Consider the following 6000-nt stretch of genomic DNA (forward strand, 5'->3'; position numbering starts at 1 on the left):
TCCAAAGTTCCTGAACTGACCTCTTCATGAACAGAAACCATGACCAAGCCAAGGCTTATAAGGACAACATTTAATTGAGGCTGGCTTACAGGTTCAGAGATTCAGTCCATTATCATCAAGGTGGGAACATGGCAGCATCCAGACAGACATGGGGCTGGAGGAGCTGAGAGTTCTGTTCTTGTTTGTTGTGGACTGCCCTGGTGCATCAAGAAGACTGGCTTCCAGGCAGCTAGGATGAAGGTCTAAGCCTACTCCCTGGTCCAAGCTTATGCAAACCCTTACAATCCGCCACTACGACATAGAGGACTTATGACACCACATATGCAGGGGCACTGTGCTCACTATGTGCTGATGCAGACTCCCACAATAACCTCCACTCCTCCACCCTCAACCTCAGCTATTCCAAATGAAGGCCAGAAGGATATGTGCAGAGACAGCGTTTCCAAAGACCTGGTGGAATTCTCTCTTCTGCGGAATCTTGGAGAAATCTGTACTTACAATACGCAGAAATGAAGTTCATATACAGCTAAAATGGTCCTCTACTACCCGAAATGAAGCTGTACCAACAGCACATGTGAAACTGAAGGCCTCGAATGAGTGTGATGGTGTAAGGTTAGAAAGGTTTGGATGTGTTGGTGGCAGCCTTTTACCCTGGTTTCTCTCTCCCAAGGACAAGGGTTGTTCTCCCTCACCTCCCCACCTCCCTCTCTTTCTCTTTCTCTCTCACTTACACAGGTACATACACACACACACACACACACACACACACACAGGTACACATTTGGTGGCCACATACACATGCACTTTTCTTTCCTGCTTAGTAATAAATATGCTAGGCTGGAGAGATGGCCACTGAGGAGAGCATTTTCGAAGAAAGTGTGAGGACCTGAGATGGAATTCTCAAAGCCACATAAAGCCAGGCACAGTAGCAGTGTGTGTTCCCAGAAACTCATGGACCAGCTAACCTGGCGGACTTAGTGGCAAACAACAAAGAGACCCTGTCTCAAACAAAGTGGAAGGCACAATATGTTCTGTGGCACGCGTGCACACACACACACACACACACAGAGAGAGAGAGAGACAGAGAGAGAGAGAGAGAGAGAGAGAGAGAGGGAGGGAGGGAGAGAGAGAGAATCATCATAAAAAATTAAAAATAAGAACCATAAATAATTGCATGTATGTGCCTTTAGGAGGCTTCAGCAGTCTCTTTCTGATAGTCTTCCCTTCTGGTCACCCCAGAACCTCTTCCAGTCCTCATTTTAAGATCCTTCATTTTTCAAGGGCCAGTGCAAAAGTCACATCTCCTGAAGCTATATTTGCCCAGCCTTGGCTAGGAGCTGCCTCTCTTTGCCTCCTTTCCTGTGCATCCTGTGCATCCTGTGCATCCAGCTCTCATTACTTTCTTCATAATTCCTGGGTGACTCTCTGTGTTCCTGCAATAAAGTGATCAGGATGGTGTCATTTGGGGGTCCAGGAATGAATTCATTTTCTCTGTTGATGTGAAGAATTAAAAATTCAAGAAAGACAAGGTTGGAGCCATCAGGAGAGTTTTATTGAAAGTGAAAAGGCACCTACAATACAGCACACGAAGAGACTCCATGAAGGGACGGAACCAGAGTTGACAGCCCACGCGATCAAGATTCTTATGTTTTGAGGTGTGAGTTGGACCAGCTTTCGCCCTCCGAATTGGCTGGCTTGGCTACTGCTGGAGGATTGAATAATGTGAACATGAAAGTTGATTGGATTCCATCAAAGGAGTCTGACAGCAGATTGGAAGGTTCTGATGAGCAGCTCCTACTTGGAGGACTTGGGATGGGGAAAAGGATGGGGAAAGTCAGCCATCATAAAAATGATCGTACTTTTACTTACCTTAGCGATTTCTCCATGTCTGCCGACTAGTAAGCTGTCTGATGACTCTTACTTAGTCCCACATTTCTCTCCCACGGCAGCTGATAATTACTGGGTAGATAATAAGTATTCAATGAACCATAGGGTTGAATAAGTAGCTAATTAAAATTAAAAAAAAAACCAAAGAGGTTTACTATCTCAGAGGTGATATGCCAGATTGTTAATTAGATAACTTCTGGTTAACAAAGAGATCCACTGGATAATTATGAAGCTTAGAAAATGAAAGAATGCCTTCCTGATGGGTGGCAGAGTTCTGACTGGGGTTAGCATAAGCTTTTGTGCTTGGATGGGGTTTTGAAAGATTCCCAGGGATTCCCCTGTTCTCTGTGACCTTGCCCAGCCCAGGCAGCTGGGTCATTCTAAGTTCTGACTTCAGGGAAAGGATGACACAGCAGAATTCTGAGAACAAAGGAACCCATTCTTAGCATCTCTGCTTCAAAAGCCAGAAGCTGGCAAAGGCCCTGGGGATGTATTTTTCTTGCTGTAGATAATAAAGGAAAAATCCTCAAGCTTGAAAGATGGGGAGACGAAAGGTGAGAGGGTTTCAGTTCTGTGTAGGTCTCCCTCCGGAGACCTTCCTCTGTCTCTCAAGGCGAGCCTAAGGAATGGGAGCTACAGACCCCTGAAGCAGAAGACCTGCTACTTCCTCCAGGGGAAGTCCAGAAATTTGCATCTTCTCATGCCTATCATGGCAAAGAAGCAGGAGAGGAAGGGCCAGATAGGCAGAAGACTAGAAACAGCCTCTGGAGCAAACCATTTGTCTTCCCTGGCAAAGGAGCTGCAACTTATTTTCTCATGCAGCCCAGGGTGGAACGCAGAGACAAGCCGATCTGGCTTGTCGTCACTAGGAGGAGGAAGAGAAAGATGATGATGATGATGATGATAATGACGATGGTGAGGAGGAGGAGGAGGAGGAAGAAGAGGAGGTGGAGGGCAACTCATCGATTATGTAAGCTGCTGCTCTGGCTGCAGTTACTAAGGTATACAATAGAAGAACAGATGCATTTCTTCCTCCCATGCCTTCATTTCTTTCTGGAACATTCTGCCATGAAGCTTCAGACAGGAAAAGAAGGAAGGAAAGAAGAAATGAAGGAAGGAAGGAAGGAAGGAAAGGAGGGAGGGAAGAAGGGAGAGAGGGAAGGAGAGAGGGAGGGAGGGAGAGAGGGAGGGAGGGAGGGAGGGAGGAAAAGTGCTTCAGTAAGGGAGAGGAAAGTGACACAGAATATAATATATAGCATAACTGAATTCTGATTCAAATGAGAAGTTTGATTTATTCCCATCTACATACAACCAGCCCAAATATTGCATTATATTAGTTACTTTTCTGTTGCCATGATAAAACACCAGGGCCAAGGCCACTTAGAAGGGTTTGATTAGAGTTCACCGCTCTAGAGGGGAAAGAGACACAGCAGCAGGAGCCGAGAGCAGAGAGCTCACATCTTGAACGACATGCACAAAGCAGAGAGGGGGAACTGGAAATGACGTGTGTACATTAATCCTAAAGGTCACCCCCAGTTACACACTGCCACCAGCAAGGATGAGCAACCTAAATCTCTCCCTATTCACTGTTCAAGTGACCAAGACTACGGGGAGCATTTCTCTCTCAAACCACCACATTCCACTCCCTGGCCTCCTTGGCTTGAGACCATATCATAATGCAAAAATGCATTTGGCCCAACTTCAAAAGTCCCCATAGTCTTTCACAGTCTCAACATTGTTTAAAATGCCTATAGTCTCTTTGGAGACCCGAGATGATCTCTTAACGGTATCCCTTTGTAAACTCAAAAAGAAATTCTATGCTCCTAAATGTGGGTTTTCTTCCTGCAACAAATCTCTTTCTTTGGCTGATTCCACTCCCTGTATGCGACCTCCCTGACACAAATCCCATAAATGTGACATCTCTCATGTCTTGGAGGCTCCACATAACTCAGGCCTCACCTTCACAGCTTTACAAAATGGCTTCTAAAAGGGCTTCCACACAGGGACACCTCTGGTACACACTGGTCTTGGCCCACTCTCAGAAACCACAGAGTAAGTACCCTCTTCACACTTGCATTCTTCAAGCTTCTGAGCCAGCACTATGTGAGTGACACTACCAAGTTTGTTTGGTAACTTGGGATAGACCCTGAAATCCTTGGATCACATGAGCAGCAGAACCCTTATTCAGTTGCTGTCTAGGAGCAGAAACCCCCTGGGACCCTCTTTCACCTGGAGAAAGGTTAGCTGGGTTGTTTATCTTGCTCTGGGGTTCCCTTCCCTTTAACCCAGAGGTCTCTCAGTATATGAAGGTGCTAATACTAGCCAGGCTTGAGAGCTCATGCCTTTAATCCTAGCACTCAGGAGGACAGGTGTATCTCTTGAGTTCGAGGCTAGACTAGTCTACAGAGCAAGTTCCAGGACAGCTTGGGCTAAACAGAGAAAGCCTGGGATAAAAAAGCCAAAAGCACCAAGATACTAATCTGTTGGCCCTGTCAGCACAAGCCTTGCTGGGTTTCCTGATGCTCATTTTTCACTTCAAACTGTATATTTTGTATTTCTTTCTCCCCAGCTGGTTCTTTTCCGTTGTAGATATGCATAAGAGGTACTGAAAGTATCCATGCCACAGAACTGAGGCTCCCTTGACATTGCCTGTACCAAAGAAATTAATCTCTCGCTTTAATTTAGCCTGTGGCAGGTTCTCAGGACATTCTTTGCCAAAGTTACACGAGCGGGCCTCCCCAGACCACACTGCTCTCAACACTTCTATGCGCATGTCCGTACTAGACTGGCCAACAGTTAAGCTCTGCTCATAGAGTCCAACCACTTCCCTAGTTTTAAAGTCCTCCTCATTCTACAAAAGAAAAACCAGTACAGTCAGTGTTGTCATGTCAGATCACTGTCTACCAACTTCTGGGTTAGTTACTCTAATGTTGTGATAGCATGGGGACCACAATGGAAGAGTTAGAGAAAGGACTGAAAGGGTTTGCAACCCCATAGGAAGAACAACAATACCAACCAACCAGAACCATCCCTGCCGCCCACACCCCAAGCTCCCAGGGACTAAACCAACAAACAAAGAGTATACATGGAGAGACCTGAGGCTCCAGGTGCGTATGTAGCAGCAGATGGCCTTGTCTGGTTGGCATCAGTGGGAGGAGAGGCCCTTGGTCCTGTGAAGGCTCCATGCCCCAGTGTAGGGGAATGCCAGTTGGGGAGACGGGAGTGAGTGGGTGGGTCGGGAGCACCCTCATAGAAGCAGGAGGAGGGATGATGGGATAGGGGGATAATATTTGAAATGTAATAAATAAAATAACTAAAAACAACAACAACAACAACACTAACCAAGGCAGGTTAGAAGGAAGGAAATTTATTTGGGCTTACTATCCTGAAGGATAAGAATCCATGTCAGTGGGGAGGCATGGCAACAGCAGGTAGGCAGCAGGAGCAGAAACACATCTTCAAACTCAGGCAAGAAAAACAGAGAGCAAGCTGGAAGAAGTGCCATGGGACTTTTCATCACAACGCCCACTTCAGTTACCTACTTTCTCTAGCAAGACTTTACCAACAAAACATCCCTCCCCCAAAAAATCACCACGTGGGAACCAAGTGTTCAAATAACCAACCCTGTGGGGAATGGTTCTCCTTCACACTACCACATACAAGTACAAATGCCTACCAGATGAGATAGATAGAGGCTTTCAAGAACGCAAAAACAAGAAGCCACCCTGCCTCTTTCTGTGCCTCCTCCTCTGCCCCCTCCCTGCCTCCACCATCCTCCACAGACTTCAGACTCCGCATTCTTGGGCCTTCCAAGGAGAACTAAAGACCACATACCCCCTTGAGGCCGTTCAGCTTGAGGCCTATCAGTTTGAGGCTCCTGAGGAAGCCAGCTCCCTGGGCTGATCAGCTGAGCAGGTTCTGGGACTCTCAGGCTCGCAGATGAGCTTTGTTAGGCTACCTGGCCCCTACTGGGTAAGCTTTGCTAATGCATCCCTCTTTGTTTTTTTTTGTTTTGTTTTGTTTTGTTTTGTTTTTTTGTATGTTCTATTTTTTTTATTAGATATTTTCTTTATTTACATGTAAATTTCTCCATTCCTAGTTTCCCCTCCAAAA

General features: G+C 46.2%; 1 long non-coding RNA gene across 1 annotated transcript; it reads right to left on the reverse strand.

The window, feature by feature from the left end:
• Positions 1-1535: 1535 nt before the first annotated feature.
• Positions 1536-2247, reverse strand: LOC116084870. Its single transcript, XR_004116297.1, has 2 exons — positions 1870-2247; positions 1536-1705 (listed from the first exon to the last, which is right to left on the reverse strand). It is a non-coding gene; the product is annotated as an uncharacterized LOC116084870 (long non-coding RNA).
• Positions 2248-6000: the final 3753 nt, after the last annotated feature.

Source organism: Mastomys coucha, unplaced genomic scaffold (genome assembly GCF_008632895.1).
Source record: "Mastomys coucha isolate ucsf_1 unplaced genomic scaffold, UCSF_Mcou_1 pScaffold9, whole genome shotgun sequence".
NCBI classification, from domain to species: Eukaryota; Metazoa; Chordata; class Mammalia; order Rodentia; family Muridae; genus Mastomys; species Mastomys coucha.